We start from the raw sequence: 19518 nt of genomic DNA, 5'->3' as shown, positions 1-19518 counted from the left end.
TCTGCGTCGAACTTGGTGCTGGTCTCCGATGACCTTGGTGCTGGTCTCCGATGACCTTGGTGCTGGTCTCCGATGACGTAGGTGATGATCACCGATGAACTTGGTGCTGTTCTCCGTCGACCTTGGTGCTAGTATCCGATGACCTTGGTCCTGGTCTCTGATGACCTTGGTGCTGGTCTCCGATGACCTTGGTGCTGGTCTGCGTCTACCTTGGTGCTGTTCTCCGTCTACCTTGGTGCTGTTCTCCGTCTACCTTGGTGCTGGTCTCCGATGACGTTGGTGCTGGTCTCTGACGATCATGGTGCTGGTCTCCAACGACCTAGGTGCTGGTCTCCGACGACCTTGGTGCTGGTCTGCGTCGACAGGTGCTGATATCCCCTTGGCATGGAAGTTTTGATACGTAAGAATGTGTGCGAGTGTGGGTGTGGGGGTGGGGATTGGGAGGCAGAGGTAATCTGGGAAATGGGGAGTGTGCGTGCTTTTATGTGTCGGTGCTCGTGTGTTTTTAACTGTGGTGTTGACTTTTGTTTATGATTTCATCTCCATGAAACTGCATGTTTGTTGCATATCTGTTGTGTATATATGTATGGGTATGTATGTATGTATGTGTGTGTGTGTGTGTGTGTGTGTGTGTGTGTGTGTGTGTGTGTGTGTGTGTGTGTGTGTGTGAGTGTGTGTGCTTGTCTGTGCGTCTGTGTCTACATATATTTCCTTATTTATTTATTATTGTTATTGTCATTTTTTTTTCAAGTTTCTATTTTTTAGTTTAATTCTTATCTATGTAACTTGCATATCAGCTGTGTGGTGCAGCGTATATGGATTTGTCTGAACACAGCGACGCTTCAATACTGACTGTGCCAACATGATCTTCAAACCAGTCAGTAATAGCGATATTTCACCAATTTCTAGCGTGGGTACAAAGTCTGATTTTAAAAGCAATCCCTCACCTCAAGGCGACCGTGGCCCCCATGTTCTGGTCTCCTCCTCGCGTTGACCTCGGTGCTGGTCTCCGTCGACCTAAGTGATGATCTATGATGACCTAGGTGCTGATCTCCGTCGACCATGGTGATGATCTCCAATGACCTCGGTGCTGGTCTCCGTTGACTTAGGTGATGATCTCCGATGACATAGGTGCTGATCTCCGTCGACCATGGTGCTGATCTCCGATGACCTTGGTGATGTTCTCCGTCGACCTTGGTGCTAGTCTCCGATGACCTTGGTGTTGGTCTCCGTCGGCCGGTGCTGATGTCCCCCTGGCGTGTAAGTTTTGATACGTAATTATTATTGTCACTATTCCTTTGTTTTTTTCATACTTTTTATTTAATTTCTGTGTATATCTGCTTACTTATTTTCTTCATCTATTTTAATTTGAATTTCATTTTCATTGCATTTTGTTTGTATACAAACATCTTTATTTTTTATTTGTTTATTTTCTTTTTGTTTATTTATTTACTCATTAATTCAATTATGTATCCGTTTATTTGTTTATGCATATCTTTTAATTTTCCCTCAAGGCCTGACTACACACGTTTGGTTACGCTGCTGGTCAAGCATCTCCTTAGCAGATTTGTTGCAGCATATATGGATTTGTCTGAACACAGCGATGACTTGGAGTAACTGAACGGAACGGAACTGTTTTCAGCACAAAACCGTGTTCGTTCTTTCCTACTTTCCATATGAAACTCGTGTAAAAGCTCTTGATAGGGTTGATCCCATATGCAGGAAGTATAAGCAATACCCTTTACCTGTGGACACTATCAAAGGCCTTCTCGAAATCTGTTATATGCCAATACCAACATTGTTTTCTTTTCGTAGCTGAGATCAGATCTTAAATAGCCAATCTGTTGCTTGATGGTTTGGCACACTTGTTCATTTGTGACCGGAAGGCTCATGGTGGTATTTCCTTCAATACTGACTGTGCCAACGTGATCTTCAAACCAGTCAGTCGTAGCGAAATTTCACTAATTTCTAGTGTGGGTACAAAGTCTGATTTTAAAAGCAATCCCTCACCTCAAGGCGACCGTGGCCCCATGTTCTGGTCTCCTCCTCATGTTGACCTAGGTGCTGGTCTCCGTCGACCTAGGTGCTGGTCTGCGTTGACCCTGTTGCTGGTCTGCGTTGACTGGTGCTGATATCTCCTTGGCATGGAAGTTTTGATACGTAAGAATGTGTGCGAGTGTGGGTGTGGGTGTGGGGATTGGGAGGCAGGGGTAATCTGGGAAATGGGGAGTGTGCGTGCTTTTATGTATCGGTGCTCGTGTGTTTTTAACTGTGGTGTTGGGCCTGTGCACTTTTGTTTATGATTTCATCTCTGTGAAACTGCATGTTTGTTGCATATCTGTTGTGTGTATATATATATATATATATATATATGTGTGTGTGTGTGTGTGTGTGTGTGTGTGCTTGTCTGTGTGTCTGTACGTGTCTGTGTTTACATATATTTCCTTATTTATTTATTATTGCTATTGTCACTATTTTTCAAGTTTGTATTTTTTAGTTTAATTTTTATCTGTGTAACTTGCATAATTATCTGCTGTGTGGTGCAGCGTATATGGATTTGTCTGAACACAGCGACGCTTCAATACTGACTGTGCCAACATCATCTTCAAACCAGTCAGTAATAGCTATATTTCACTAATTTCTAGGGTGGGTACAAAGTCTGATTTTATAAGCAATCCCTCACCTCAAGGCGACTGTGGCCCCCATGTTCTGGTCTCCTCCTCGCGTTGACCTCAGTGCTGGTCTCCGTCGACCTAGGTGATGATCTCCGATGACCTAGGTGGTCATCTCCATCGACCATGGTGCTGATCTCCGATGACCTTGGTGCTGGTCTGCGTCGAACTTGATGCTGGTCTCTGATGACCTTGGTGCTGGTCTCCGATGACCTTGGTGCTGGTCTGCGTCGAACTTGGTGCTGTTCTCCGTCGACCTTGGTGCTGTTCTCCGATGACCTTGGTGCTGGTCTCCGTCGACCTTGGTGCTGGTCTCCGATGACCTAGGTGATGATCTCCGATGAACTTGGTGCTGTTCTCCGTCGACCTTGGTGCTGGTCTCCGATGACCTTGGTGCTGGTCTCCGATGGCTGGTCTCCGTCGACCTTGGTGCTGGTCTCCGATGACCTTGGTGCTGGTCTCTGATGACCTTGGTGCTGGTCTCCGATGAACTTGGTGCTGTTCTCCGTCGACCTTGGTGCTGGTCTCCGATGACCTTGGTGCTGGTCTCCGTCGACCGGTGCCGATGTCCCCCTGGCGTGGAAGTTTTGATACGTAATTATTATTGTCACTGTTCCTTTGTTTTTTTCATACTTTTCCATATTTAATTTCTGTATATATCTGCTTACTTATTTTCTTCATCTATTTGAATTTGGATTTTTATTTTCATTGTATTTTGTTTGCATTCATATTTCTTATTTTTTATTTGTTTATTTATTTACTCATTAAATCAATTATGTATCCATTTATTTGTTTATGCACATTTCTTTTAATTTTTCCTCAAGGCCTGACTAAGCAAGTTTGGTTACGCTGCTGGTCAAACTTCTGTTTTGCAGATTTGGTGCAGCGTATATATGTTTGTCTGAACACAGTGACACCTCGGAGTAACTTAACGGAATTGAACTGTTTTCAGCACGAAACTGTGTTCGCTCCATCCTACTTTCCATATGAAACTGGTGTCAAAGCTCTTGATAGGGTTGATCCCATATGCAGGAAGTATAAGCCATATGCTTTACATGTGGACACTATCAAAGGCCTTCTCGAAATCTGTTATATGCTAATACCAACATAGTTTTCTTTTCGTACCTGAGATCAGATCTTAAATGAGGCAATGTGCTGCTTGATGGTTTGGCACACTTGTTCATTTGTGACTGGAAGGCTCACGGTGGTATTGCCTTCAATACTGACTGTGCCTACATGATCTTCACCAGTCAGTCATAGCGAATTTCACTAATTTCTAGTTTGGGTACAAAGACTGATTTTAAAAGTAATCCCTCACCTCAAGGGGACCGTGGCCCCATGTTCTGGTCTCCTCCTTGCGTTGACCTCAGTGCTGGTCTCCGTCGACCTAGGTGATGATCTCCGATGACCTAGGTGCTGATCTCCGTCGACCATGGTGCTGATCTCCGATGACCTTGACGCTGGTCTGCGTCGAACTTGTTGCTGGTCTCCGATGACATTGGTGCTGGTCTCCGATGACCTTGGTGCTGGTCTGCGTCGAACTTGGTGCTGTTCTCTGTCGACCTTGGTGCTGGACTCCGATGACCTTGGTGGTGGTCTCCGATGACCTTGGTGCTGTTCTCCATCGACCTTGGTGCTGGTCTCCGATGACCTTGGTGCTGGTCTGCGTCGAATTTGGTGCTGTTCTCCGTCGACCTTGGTGCTGTTCTCCGATGACCTTGGTACTGGTCTCCGTCGACCTTGGTTCTGGTCTCCGATGACCTAGGTGATGATCTCCGATGAACTTGGTGTTGATCTCCGTCGACCATGGTCCTGGTCTCCGATGACCTCAGTTTTGGTCTGTCGACCTAGGTGATGATCTCCGATGACCTAGGTGCTGATCTCCATCGACCATGGTGCTGATCTCCGATGACCTTGGTGCTGGTCTGCGTCGAACTTGGTGCTGGTCTCCGATGACTTTGGTGCTGGTCTCCAATGACCTTGGCGCTGTTCTGCGTCGAACTTGGTGCTGTTCTCTGTCGACCTTGGTGCTGGTCTCCGATGACCTTGGTGCTGGTCTCCGATGACGTAGGTGATGATCTCCGATGAACTTGGTGCTTTTCTCCGTCGACCTTGGTGCTAGTCTCCGATGACCTTGGTGCTGGTCTCTCATGACCTTGGTGCTGGTCTCCGATGAACTTGGTGCTGTTCTCCGTCGACCTTGGTGCTGGTCTCTGATGAACTTGGTGCTGTTCTCCATCGAGCTTGGTGCTGGTCTATGATGACCTTGGTGCTGGTCTCCGTCGACTGGTGCCAATGTCCCCCCTGGCGTGGAAGTTTTGATACGTAATTATTATTGTCACTATTCCTTTGTTTTTTTCATACTTTTCCATATTTAATTTCTGTATATATCTGCTTACTTATTTTCTTCATCTATTTGAATTTGAATTTTATTTTCATTCTATTTTGTTTGCATTCATATTTCTTATTTTTTATTTGTTTATTTATTTACTCATTAAATCAATTATGTATCCATTTATTTGTTTATGCACATTTCTTTTAATTTTTCCTCAAGGCCTGACTAAGCAAGTTTGGTTACGCTGCTGGTCAAACTTCTGTTTTGCAGATTTGGTGCAGTGTATATATGTTTGTCTGAACACAGTGACACCTCGGAGTAACTTAACGGAATTGAACTGTTTTCAGCACGAAACTGTGTTCGCTCCATCCTACTTTCCATATGAAACTGGTGTCAAAGCTCTTGATAGGGTTGATCCCATATGCAGGAAGTATAAGCCATATGCTTTATATGTGGACACTATCAAAGGCCTTCTCGAAATCTGTTATATGCTAATACCAACATAGTTTTCTTTTCGTACCTGAGATCAGATCTTAAATGAGGCAATGTGCTGCTTGATGGTTTGGCACACTTGTTCATTTGTGACTGGAAGGCTCACGGTGGTATTGCCTTCAATACTGACTGTGCCTACATGATCTTCACCAGTCAGTCATAGCGAATTTCACTAATTTCTAGTTTGGGTACAAAGTCTGATTTTAAAAGTAATCCCTCACCTCAAGGGGACCGTGGCCCCATGTTCTGGTCTCCTCCTTGCGTTGACCTCAGTGCTGGTCTCCGTCGACCTAGGTGATGATCTCCGATGACCTAGGTGCTGATCTCCGTCGACCATGGTGCTGATCTCCGATGACCTTGGTGCTGGTCTGCGTCGAAATTGGTGCTGTTCTCCGTCGACCTTGGTGCTGGTCTGTATCGAACTTGGTGCTGTTCTCTGATGACCTTGGTGCTGGTCTCCGTCGACCGGTGCCGATGTCCCCCTGGCGTGGAAGTTTTGATACGTAATTATTATTGTCACTATTCCTTTGAGGGTTTTTTTCATACTTTTTATTTAATTTCTGTATATATCTGCTTACTTATTTTCTTCATCTATTTTAATTTGAATTTTATTTTCACTGCATTTTGTTTGTATACAAACTTTTTTATTTTTTATTTGTTTATTTTCTATTTGTTTATTTATTTACTCATTAATTCAATTATGTATCCATTTATTTGTTTATGCATATCTTTTAATTTTTCCTCAAGGCCTGACTACACACGTTTGGTTACGCTGCTGGTCAAGCATCTGCTTAGCAGATTTGTTGCAGCATATATGGATTTGTCTGAACACAGTGATGACTTGGAGTAACTGAACGGAACTGAACTGTTTTCAGCACAAAACCGTGTTCCTTCTTTCCTACTTTCCATAGGAAACTGGTGTAAAAGCTCTTGATAGGGTTGATCTCATATGCAGGAAGTATAAGCCATACGCTTTACCTGTGGACACTATCAAAGGCCTTCTCGAAATCTGTTATATGCCAATACCAACATAGTTTTCTTTTCGTAGCTGAGATCAGATCTTAAATGAGACAATGTGCTGCTTGATAGCTTGGCACACTTGTTCATTTGTGACTGGAAGGCTCACGGTGGTATTGCTTTCAATACTGACTGTGCCTACTTGATCTTCAAACCAGTCAGTCATAGCGAAATTACACTAATTTCTAGTTTGGGTACAAAGTCTGATTTTAAAAGTAATCCCTCACCTCAAGGCGACCGTGGCCCCATGTTCTGGTCTCCTCCTCGCGTTGACCTCAGTGCTGGTCTCCATCGACCTAGGTGATGATCTCCGATGACCTAGGTGCTGATCTCCGTCGACCATGGTGCTGATCTCCGATGACCTTGGTGCTGATCTGCGTTGAACTTGGTGCTGGTCTGCGTCGAACTTGGTGCTGTTCTCCGATGACCTTGGTGCTGGTCTCCGTCGACCGGTGCTGATGTCCCCCTGGTGTGGAAGTTTTGATACGTAATTATTATTGTCACTATTCCTTTGTTTGGTTTTTTCATACTTTTTATTTAATTTCTGTATATATCTGCTTCTTATTTTCTTCATCTATTTTAATTAGAATTTTATTTTCATTGCATTTTGTTTATATTCAAACTTCTTTATTTTTATTTTTGTTTATTTTCTATTTGTTTATTTATTTACTCATTAATTCAAATATGTATCCATTTATTTGTTTATGCATATCTTTTAATTTTTCCTCAAGGCCTGACTACACACGTTTGGTTACGCTGCTGGTCAAGCATCTGCTTAGCAGATTTGTTGCAGCATATATGGATTTGTCTGAACACAGTGACGACTTGGAGTAACTGAACGGAACTGAACTGTTTTCAGTACGAAACTGTGTTCGCTCCATCGCTACCACCACTCACTACTACCACACCACCACCACCCAACCCACTCCCACCATCACCCACCAACCCCCCTCCCACCACCACCACCACAACCCTCCACTGCCTCTTCCTGTCACCACACACTGCCACCACCACTCACCACCACCCACCTACACCACTACTACCACCCCAGAACCCCACCACCACCAACCACCACCACCAGTGATTATGTGAGTGAAGCACTTCACCTCCTACCTAATCAGTGGCTATTTGATGTCCTGGTGATGACAATTCCTGGTTTCTGGGATGGAGTCGCTGGGCTGGTGTAATAAGTCCTTGACCTGTCAGAAACTACAAAACTCCCGACGTTCGGCCAGTTACTTGTTTATTCTCCATCATCACAAACGCAGACACTGCGCTCAACCGCACTCAGCTCAACCACTCTGTGCTGTGTAAGTGTTTGTGTTAGTGTATTAGTAGAAGGGTTAGGGTCTCAACATCATGCTCAACATCATGCTCAACTAGTGCAAACCACACTCATGCCACCCACTCTCAAGGGGGGACAGACAGACAGAAACACAGAGAGACAGACAGACAGATAGAAAGAAAGACAAAGATGTCTACGCAACTTCTCTTCAGCTGGCCTCCTCAGGTGTCTGGTATCATCGTCCTCTGTCAAGGTGTCCTCATGGTCCAGTCACTGAAGACATTCATACATCTTTTCTGGTCAGTGGTGGGTGGCTGTGTGGGTGGGTGTGGATGTGTGTGTGTGTGTGTGTGTGTGTGTGTGTGTATGAGGTGGGGTGGAGTGAATAATTTAATAATGCTTTGCATCTTGTGTTCAATTTTTTTCTTTCTGATATTTGCGGTTTAAATTTGTAAATGCCCATGGCTTAATTTCATGATTAGTGGTAAATGCTCCAAATAATAATAGCTGCATATCTACTGTGCATGTGTGTGTGTGTGTGTGTGTGTGTGTGTGTGTGTGTGTGTGTGTGTGTGTGTGTGTGTGTATCCGTCTGTCTGTGTCTGTTTATTTATTTACATTTACATGTGTGTGTGTGTGTGTTTATGTGTTGAGGCTCTTGTGCTTTTTATCTGCAACGTTGGACCTGTACACATTTGTTTATGCTTTCATACCTGTGAAACTGCATGTTTGTTGAATATCTGTGTGTGTGTGTGTGTGTGTGTGTGTGTGTGTGTGTGTGTGTGTGTGTGTTTACATCTAATTCCTTATTTATTTATTTATTTATTCATTATCTGTTATTGTCACTTTTTTTTCTACTTTTTGTTTCATTTCATTATCCACCTGCTTGCTTATTTTTTTAATTCTATTTTGATGTTATTTTTATTTTCATTCAATTCTAAGATCAGATCTTTAAATGGGCCAGTGTGCTGCTTGATGGTCCGACAGCATTCAGTATGTAACAAATCAACACATTCTCTTTTCTTGAGATAAATAATTCTGCATATTTGTGTGTGTGTGTGTGTGTGTGTGTGTGTGTGTGTGTGTGTGTGTGTGTGTGTGTGTACGTGTGTGTGTGTGTGTATGTGTGTGTGTGGACATGTGTGTGTGTGTGTGTGTGTGTGTGTGTGAGGGGAGGAGGGTAGGGGCAATGTGGGAAAATAGGGAGTGTGTGTATTTATGTATCGGTGCTCGTGTGTTTTTATCTGTGGTGATGGGCCTGCGCACTTTTGTTTATGATTTAATCTCTGTGAAACTGCATCTGTTGTGCATGTGTGTGTGTGTGTGTGTGTGTGTGTATGTGCGTGTGTGTGTGCATGTGTGTGCGTGTATATATGTGTGTGTGTGTATGTACGTGTGTATGTACGTGTGTGTGTGTGTGTGTGTGTGTGTGTGTGTGTGTGTGTGCGTGCGTCCGTGCGTGTGTGCGTGCGTGCGTGCGTGCGTTTACATATATTTTCTTATTCATTTATTTATCTATTGTTATTATTGTCACAATCTATGCGTTTGTTTTTTCCTACTTTTTGACTCACTTGTGTAAACAAAGTGAGTCTATGTTTTAACCCGGTGTTCGGTTGTCTGTGTGTGTGTGTGTGTGTGTGTGTCTGTGTGTCTGTGTGTCCGTGGTAAACTTTAACATTGCCATTTTCTCTGCAAATACTTTGTCAGTTGACACCAAATTAGGCATAAAAATAGGAAAAATCCAGTTCTTTCCAGTCATCTTATTTAAAACAATATTGCACCTCTGGGATGGGCACAAAAAAATAAAAAATGAAGCCTAATCATATGCAAACTGCATTTACTGTTATATTTATATTTTTTGTAATCTCTAAACTTGGCACTTTGATCTGATATTCTGACCCAACAACAAGAGCAGTCATTATTTTCATTTTTTGTTCGAACAGGAACTTCTTTTGCTAAGCATGGAAGTTTTATTTATTTTGCAAACGTATTGGTGAAGTTAGTAAAAAAGGGAAATTAATCTGTACTTATGCTGGGGGCTTAATTTGCTTTAAACTGATCTTTCTCATCTTAAACATTACATTTTGAAATTATACTCAGTACATAAAAAGCTTGTGTATTTTACTCTCAGTGTACAGGGCTTTCACTATGTTCATTCGCCCAAGTGGTCTTTTTCGGAAAATACTAAAATCAATACGACGAGTGGACTTTATAGATCTGTTGGCTAAGCCCTGAAGTTCATGTGCAAAAAATAATGATTGGGTACACATATTTATACACATTCAAAGCGCGTGCTCATAGGCCTATTCAGTCTTGCGAACGCGAACGACGCCATTTTGTTTCAAGTTGTTGACCTGCCCGTTCAATCCAAAATTCAATTGACATTACACGATAACATGTGATGGAAAGTTGGAGAAGGAGACCGTTAAATATTTATTCAGAGAAAGATTTGTGAACGCCTCATCACTTACTGGATTATGCCCGAAACTGCCATAAAATTATCCACAGAATCAGTCGGTATTCACAGTTAAAAATTGTAACCATGCGAGTTAATACCCTTGAATTGATGAAACAAAAAAAATTCCAGTCTTGACTTTTCTCAAAAAGAAGTCCTTTTCACTTCATACGACGTTTAGAAGTACTTGTACTTGGCTCTACATGTTCTTAGTTTAACAAAATACTCAATTTTCATATCAACTTTAAAACTATAAAACTGGAATGAACATAAAAGAGAAATTGAATCGACCGTGTCAACTGGTGTAACTAAACTTGTACATCTATCTAGATCCAGAGAAAACGGCTAAATGTTGCAGTGTGATTGCGGCGATAGCCACGTCTTCTTTACCAAGGACTTAAAAATATTTTTTTTTATTGTCGTTAAAGATTTTTTGAATGCCCAAGATACACCAGAATCATATGATTTGAACAGCGTTCTCACTGCGAATACTGCAATCGATTTATCGCCCTTTAAAAAAAGCATGTTTAAATTAAATACTATATTTTTGAGCATCAGTGCAGGTGGCACGATAGTGCAATGGGTAAGACAGATTCTTCTCATTCGAAAACTTGGGGTTCGCTTCTGCTGTTGGAATTTTTTTTTTTTCTTGTTCTTTTAACCCGAAGTTTTATAATAACATATACAGAACCCTTTTTAACGAATAGATTTTTGGCTCAAGTGTGTAAACAATGTGAGCCTATATCTTTTCTTTGCATTTTTTCCAAATCGTGAAGCATCGTGGGATAGCGTCGCGTCGTTCGATCGAGGATCAAGAAGGTGGGTGGATGTATCAGTGTTTGCTAAGTACGAAGTTAGTGAAAGAAAACGTTAAAAGATGTCTTTTATTGTGTACAAGTTTTGTCAAATGTTTATCTTTATTCAGGTGACTGTTGTGTTACTGCTAGACAGATAGGCATGATGTTAAGAGTAAATGAAAACAGAAGAAATCTGATGGTGTGGGTCGTTTTTTCAACCGGTTTGGCAACCAACCTTCTCTGATAGAAAGCCGTGACATTTAATAATAATAATAATTATTATAATAATGATAGTAATACTAATAACATTTTTTGTTTCCTCATAAGTTGTGTCACACCGCTAAAGTAATACACACAAAAATCAGTTTGATGATTGTGGCTGTTGAACTCAAGTTGTATGAGATAATATGTCAGTCCATCATGTAACCCCCCCAAAAAAAACAAAACAAAAAAACAACAACAAAAAAACAACAACAACAACAAACAAACAAAAAAACAACTAAAATAATAGATATACATACATACATACATATATATATATATATATATGTGTGTGTGTGTGTGTGTGTGTGTCCAATCTCTGTGAATATGATGCCACATTGAGTAACTGAGCTGGACTTAGAACCATGAAATTATTTTATAATGTTATGATTAAAATTTTACTTAGAAATCAGTCATTCTCAGTCTCATTGTTTTATTTCATGCACATTATAAACAGAAACAAAAACAACATATAATAATGGAAATTATGATAATGGATACTTTTATAGCACACTATCCAGAAATCTGGTGTTAGGTGCAAATGCATACTTGTAAAAATGTATGTATTCATTGTGTGTGTGTCTGTGTGTGTGTGTGTGTGTGTGTGTGTGTGTGTGTGTGATATTTTGTTGTGTGTATGTAACATTGATCTAATGTGTTATGTAAACAAAAGTGTTTTTGTACAGCACCTACACCAGATTTCTGGATAGTGTGCTATAAAAGTATCCATTATCATAATTTCCATTATTATATGTTGTTTTTGTCAGCGAGTTTGGCAACCTTCTCTGAGCTATATATATATATATATATATATATATATATATATATATATATATATATATATATATGTCCAAACTCTGTGAATGTGATGCCTCCTTGAGTAACTGGACTGGACTTAAAATGATGAATTTATATTATAATGTTATGATTAAAATTTTAACACTTTTATTTGCATAACACATTAGATCAGTGTTACATACACACAGCAAAATGTGATTCAGTCACACACACACAAACACAAGCGCACACACACACACACACACACACACACACACACACACACAAAATGGATACATGCATTTCAACATAATATGTGTACCTAACAGCTACCCACAACACATAGGCACGCACAAATATACATAAACAGATGTGCGTGATGATACCTCTTCCCTATCATCTTTATATATATATATATATATATATATATATATATATATATATATATATACATATATATATATATATATATATATATATATGTGTGTGTGTGTATATATATATATATAGAGAGAGAGAGAGAGAGAGTTTTACATTACACTTACACTAGTTACAGTTTCAGTTTCACGTATATACTAAAATGTAAATTGTTACTGTTTGTGATTTACAGGATATATGACAGGATACATGACAGAGGTGCCCTTTCACTGTGAAAGGTAAGATCTTTTCTCTTTAGATGGCTGGCACAGTACACAACAAATGACTACAGTTTCTGATGTTTAGTGTTTAGTTGAAACATGGCTATGAATAGTATGATCAGTTGATGTGCCTGGCTCTCTCTCCACTTGTCTGTCATTCAGCTCTTGCATAATAATGTGAAATATAATTTTTTATAGAGATAGATACACGTCTCACTCCAACAACAATGCTGCATGCCTTGTGTCAGTTATGACTACGATTGTCGAATGTTGTTGCTGCTTATTTATATATGTTTATGTGTACCTAGTTCATACCAGTTACAGCTTTCCACATAGAACATACATTTAGTAAAACAAAATATGCTATGCCACCTCTCCCTCTTCAACACCCAGTTAAAGTTTATATTAAAATTGTGTGAAATATACTGTGTAGAGTTGGATTGTGTTAAATGTACATATGATATATTACATTAACATACATGTTAGCACACACACACATGCACACGCACACACACACACACACACACACACACACACACACACATATATATATATATATATATGTATAATTATCATTTTACATGATCGACTGACATATCTTATACAAGTTCAACAGCCACAATCATCAAATGGATATTTTGTGCCTATTACTTTAGTTATGTGATACAACTTTTGAGAAAAAAAAGTTATTAGTAAATACTATCATTATCATCATTAAGATTCCTATTAACTGTTACAGTTATAGATCAGACAAGGTTGCCAAACTGGTGGACAAAACTGTGTTGTGGGTTGCTGTTAGTGTTAGGTGCACATGTATGTTAAAATGCATCGCGTTTTGTATGTGTGAGTGTTAGTCACATTTTGTTGTGTGTATGTTACTATGTAACATTAATCTAATGTGTTACATATACAAAACTCAAAAGTGTTTGTGATTGAGAGGATATATGACAGGATTGAGGATACATGACAGATTTGCCCTTTCACTGTGAACACTGAAAGGTAATATACAAGTTGTAACATGTATGTAGATATATATATAGATAGATAGATACATACATTGATAAATATACATATAAAATATACATGCATGTATATACATATACATGTAAATACACTTGCATAGAATAGATAGATATATAGATAGATATATAGATAATAAGATATATGTGAGTTTTAGGGTACAAATTCAAGTCAATTATAGATTATTTCATGTGGCAGTCTCATTACCTCAAAAAAATGAGAGAGAAAATATTTGCTACAGGGACAGACACAGGGCAGCAAAAGGTGGAAAGGTGTCAGTATGTTCCCCTCACCTGCATCATCAGTGAACTTGACCATCATTAACATTATTATTAACTGTTACGGCTATAGATCAGAGAAGGTTGCCAAACAGGCTGACAAAACTGTGTTGTGGGTAGCTGTTAGTGTTAGGTGCACATGTATGTTAAAATGTATGTATCCATTTTGTATGTGTGGGTATGTGTGTTAGTCACATTTTGTTGTGTGTATGTAGCATTGATCTAATGTGTTATATAAACAAAAGTGTTTGTGATTGACAGGATCCATGACAGACTTGCCCTTTCACTGTGAACACTGAAAGGTAAGATCATCTTTTCTCTTTAGATGGCTAGCACAGTATGTAACAAATGACCTCAATTTCTTATATTTAGTGTTTATTTGAAACATGGCTATGAATAGTATGATCATTATCATCATTAATATTATTAATATTAACTGTTACGGCTATAGATCAGAGAAGGTTGCCAAACTGGCTGACAAAACTGTGTTGTGGGTAGCTGTTAGTGTTAGGTGCACATGTATGTTAAAATGTATGTATGCATTTTGTGTATATTCTATATCTTTATTTAAATATACAAGTTGTAACATGTATGTAGAACTTAAATATAGATAGATAGATACATTGATTGATAGATATACATATAAAATACACATGCCTGTATACACATATAGATGTAAAATACACTTGCACATATTTGACAGATAGATAGATACAGATATAGATAATAAGATATATGTGAGTTTTAGGGTACAAATTCAAGTCAATTATAGATTATTTCATGTAGCAGTCTCATTATCTCAAAAGAATGAGAGAGAAAACATTTGCCATCAGAGTAGACACAGGGCAGCAAAAGGTGGAACACTGCTGTGTGGCACCAATCCTATGTCATCTCCATCTGGAAAGGTGTCAGTATGTTCCCCTCACCTGCATCATCAGTGAACTTGACCATCATTAACATTATTATTAACTGTTACGGCTATAGATCAGAGAAGGTTGCCAAACTGGCTGACAAAACTGTGTTGTGGGTAGCTGTTAGTGTTAGGTGCACATGTATGTTAAAATGTATGTATCCATTTTGTGTGTGTGGGTATGTGTGTTAGTCACATTTTGTTGTGTGTATGTAGCATTGATCTAATGTGTTATATAAACAAAAGTGTTTGTGATTGACAGGATTATATGACAGGATCCATGACAGACTTGCCCTTTCACTGTGAACACTGAAAGGTAAGATCATCTTTTCTCTTTAGATGGCTAGCACAGTACGTAACAAATGACCAAGGTTTCTTATATTTAGTGTTTAGTTGAAACATGGCTATGAATAGTATGATCATTATCATCATTAATATTATCAATCTTAACTGTTACGGCTATAGATCAGAGAAGGTTGCCAAACTGGCTGACAAAACTGTGTTGTGGGTAGGTGCACATGTATGTTAAAATGTATGTATACATTTTGTGTATATTCTATATCTTTATTTAAATATACAAGTTGTAACATGTATGTAGAACTTATATATAGATAGATAGATACATTGATTGATAGATATACATATAAAATACACATGCATGTATACACATATACATGTAAAATACACTTGGCACCATAAAATTTTATCATTACAAAGTTTAAGTGTCCAGTTCAGCTTCAAGTATCTGCCATCAAACGGGTTGATAGATCAGATACATAACAAGTAGAAGTTTACACTCGCATATTAATTGACATTTGATCACATGCAGCCACAGCAGAAGCTTTGGACACTTGTGCATGTTGTTTGCACAAAACAGTGCGTTGCTGTGTTGGCATGCACTTTTTCTGAAATAGATGCCTTGATCAGGAAATTTGGGATTGTTGAAAAAACTTGCTTCACATATATGATGTAGATCTATAGCTCTTTCTCGTGAGATGGTCCATTCTAATTTGAAGAGGGTTTGTGGTGTGGAGGGTATACTGCCTTGTACTGGTGTTGTAGGCATGGAATTATGGTTAATCAGCAGACAGTGAAATGTCAATAAAAATTGTAGCATAAGAAGAAGACCAGATTTAAATGCTTAAACATAATCCATTGTTTTACTTTTTTTCTTTAAATTGCAAACTATTCAGTAAACATTAGTGCTAATATATTGTGTTTTACAAAGTGAGCTTCACATTGGTTTGTATATGACATTCTGACAAATGAATACATGAATAAACTTGATATGTTACTACCCCATGGAACTGATACCTTGTCGTGGTGGGGTAGCTTGAGTGCTTCAGTGACCTGTCGAGCTATGTCATTTGATGTGTCACATGCCTGGTAGGGCCTCCCATGCTGGACAGGTTGTGGGTATTTGTTCCACAAACTATACCAGCTGGCATGATGCACGCATTTTTGGGTTTCCCTTGCTGAAAAGGTTGTATGGTAGAAGCCCGACAAAATTCAGTTGCAAACACATGTCTTTGCATATTTATCTCTTATGACTGACAATTCGTCGTCCTTCTGTTTCAGGAAATGGACATCAGCTAGGACAGGAACAACAGAATCTTCTGTGAGAAAACCTGTATGCTTTTGATCTAAATAAACACAATACAATACAACATCATAAGCCTCTGTTGCTTGATCAGTTGATGTTTGGTTTGTTGAAGGTGCTGTTTGTGTGCTCCTGTGGGGATGTCAGGGACTCTTTCCATTAAAATACTATGCCCACCCTCTGGAAACCCTCTCCTGAAAATTTATCATTTTATATGTCACTTTTCCTTTTCTGTCATTTATTACTTCAGCCATGCTATTCATTCCCATCCATTTTTTTCAAGATAGCCATGATTATTTATTTTTCTGGACTTCATAATTGTGCATTCTTGCAAAGCTGTATTCAAATTTGGACCTAGGATATACGAGTTGCCTGCTGGCATTTTTTTTTGTTTTCTATGCCTGTTATGTACAATTTGCGTATTATGTATAATTATGTCAATGTTCAGGTTTGATTGGTTTACTCTATCGATAGATTAATGGAAAGGCCAATTTGATGCATGTAGTTATATGTGCATGCATACGACTATTCATGCACACACACACACACACACACACACACACACACACACACACAAAATCCCTCCCCCCACACCCCCTTTTTTTTTTATATACAAGATCAAGATCAATATTATATGACACACAGTCACACACAAATTGTTTTTTTTTTTTTAATGGCTAACTCATGTTCAAGATTTTAAATCCCAAAACTAAGTTCATGGCAGAAACTATATTACATATTTAATTCAGCATTTTTATGAATGAGAAGTAGCCAAAATGAAAACCATCACTGTGGTGATTGATATTCAGTGTCCCAACACATTTACCACTCTGAATAAAGTCCACAACTTGCTGCAACACAAGCAGCCATTACTTACATCTAACCGAAGTCATGCTTACCAAAAATAAACAACAAAAATCAATAATAATAATGATATTAAAATAAGATAAATGAAGATATCTTATTTTAATATCTAACCAAAGTCACACCTACCAAAAAAAAAAAAAGATAATGATATTAAGATAAATAAATGAAAACAAGAACATCACTACAGTTAAAGCATTTCAGCTAAAAAGCTGGCCCAGTGCTTCCCTCATTGAACGACAAGCAACCTCCAGGTTGATGACCACTCCCTCCAACCACCTGAGCTCATCTTCTTCCACCACCAGTCAGTCATTTCAGAAACCATTTCCATCAGTACATTCAAAATGTCAGTTTCTCAAGATGGTGGCATTAGAACAAACTCATATATGTGCTAAACCACGTCTACCACACAGATGCCTGATCAGCAGCATAACCCAATACATCAGGCTTTGAGTGCATGCATATGTTTGTGTACCCATCGGGGTAGATTTCGTCTGCACAACTTTTGCCAGAGGACAAACACTTATGTTGCCATGGGTTCATTTTCTGTGTGCAGTATGCTTCCTGCACATTAGATTGGTGTATCGTTGCATGATTTTAAATAAAGTATGAGAAGACGGATGAGACATGGATTTCAAACTCGGACTGTCACGGTTAACAGTGTAAACGCACACTGTCTCTCTCTCTCTCTCTCTCTCTCTCTCTCTCCATTGTCAATCACAGAGTATTGGGAACCGGGCTTTCACCAACATACACATATTTCATAAGGACATGGAGTGATTACCAGGTATATAATATACTTGCAATTTTCCTTTCTATGCATTGAACCAAAAAGTTGTCATTTAGACAGGATTCACACATGAGCCATGAAGGCTTTGCCTCTTGTTCAAGTGAATCACAAGTGAGTCTTGAAGGCATTGCCTCTCTTGTTATTTCATTTCTTCATCTCTCTCTGCTTCCTTGGGTTTTTTTTAAATTCTATTTTAAATTCAATTTCATTCTTATTGTATTTTTTGGTATATGTATTTTTTGGTATATGTATTTTTTGGTATATACATTTGTTTATCTTATATCTGTTTCTTTCTTTCTTCAGTAATTTAATGATGTATCCATTTATTTCTTTATGCATATTTTTTTTTCTTATATTTTTCCTCAAGGCCTGACTAAACACGTTGGGTTATGCTGCTGCTCAAGCATCTGCTTAGCAGATTAGGTGTAGCGTATATGGATTTGTCTGAACACAGTGACGCCTCCACCTGAACGGAATTGAAATGTTTTCAGCACGAAACTGTGTTCGCTCTTTCCTACTGTCCATATGAAATTGGTGTGAAAGCTCTTGATAGGGCTGAACCCATATGCAGGAAGTATAAGCCATACGCTTGACCTGTCGACACGATCAAAGGCCTTCTCGAAATCTGTTATATGCCAGTACCAACATAGTTGACTCACTTGTGTAAAAAAAAAAAATTGAGTCTATGTTTTAATCCGGTGTTCGGTTGTGTGTGTGTGTGTGTGTGTGTGTGTGTGTGTGTGTGTGTGTCCATGGTAAACTTGAACATTGACATTTTCTCTGCAAATACGTTGTGAGTTGATACCATAAAAATAGGAAAAATTCAGTTCTTTCCAGTCATTTTGTTTGAAACAATATTGCACCTCTGGGATGGGCACAAAAAAATAAAAAAAGAAGCCTAATTATATGCAAACTGCATTTACTGTTATATTTATATTTTTTGTATTCTCTAAACTTGGCACTTTGATCTGATATTCTGACACAACAACAAGAGCAGTCATTATTATCATTTTTTGTTCAAACAGGAACTTCTTTTGCTAAGCATGGAAGTTTTATTTATTTTGCCAACGTTTTGGTGCAGATAGTAAAGAAGGGAAATTACTCTGTAATTAATGCTATGGCACTTAATTTGCTTTAAACTGATCTTTCTCATCTTAAACATTACATTTTGAAATTATACTCAATACATAAAAAGCTTGTGTGTTTTACTCTCAGTGTACAGGGTTTTCACTATGTTCATTCGCCCAAGTGGTCTTTTTCGGAAAATACTAAAATCAATACGACGAGTGGACTTTACAGATCTGTTGGCTGAGCCCTGAAGGTCATG

The 19518-nt window shown here is 38.9% G+C and overlaps 2 long non-coding RNA genes across 2 annotated transcripts; one reads left to right on the top strand and one right to left on the bottom strand.

Moving 5' to 3' along the window:
- Window positions 1-1105: 1105 nt before the first annotated feature.
- On the bottom strand, window positions 1106-2111 carry LOC143278386 (uncharacterized). The gene is made up of 2 exons (XR_013054028.1): window positions 2011-2111; window positions 1106-1253 (listed from the first exon to the last, which is right to left on the bottom strand). It is a non-coding gene; the product is annotated as an uncharacterized LOC143278386 (long non-coding RNA).
- A 10513-nt stretch (window positions 2112-12624) lies between these two features.
- On the top strand, window positions 12625-18301 carry LOC143278388 (uncharacterized). The gene is made up of 3 exons (XR_013054029.1): window positions 12625-14329; window positions 15200-15253; window positions 16516-18301. It is a non-coding gene; the product is annotated as an uncharacterized LOC143278388 (long non-coding RNA).
- Window positions 18302-19518: the final 1217 nt, after the last annotated feature.

This window comes from Babylonia areolata, unplaced genomic scaffold, assembly GCF_041734735.1.
Source record: "Babylonia areolata isolate BAREFJ2019XMU unplaced genomic scaffold, ASM4173473v1 tig00005820, whole genome shotgun sequence".
NCBI lineage: Eukaryota > Metazoa > Mollusca > Gastropoda > Neogastropoda > Buccinidae > Babylonia > Babylonia areolata.
This window is presented reverse-complemented; position numbering and strand designations above follow the sequence as displayed.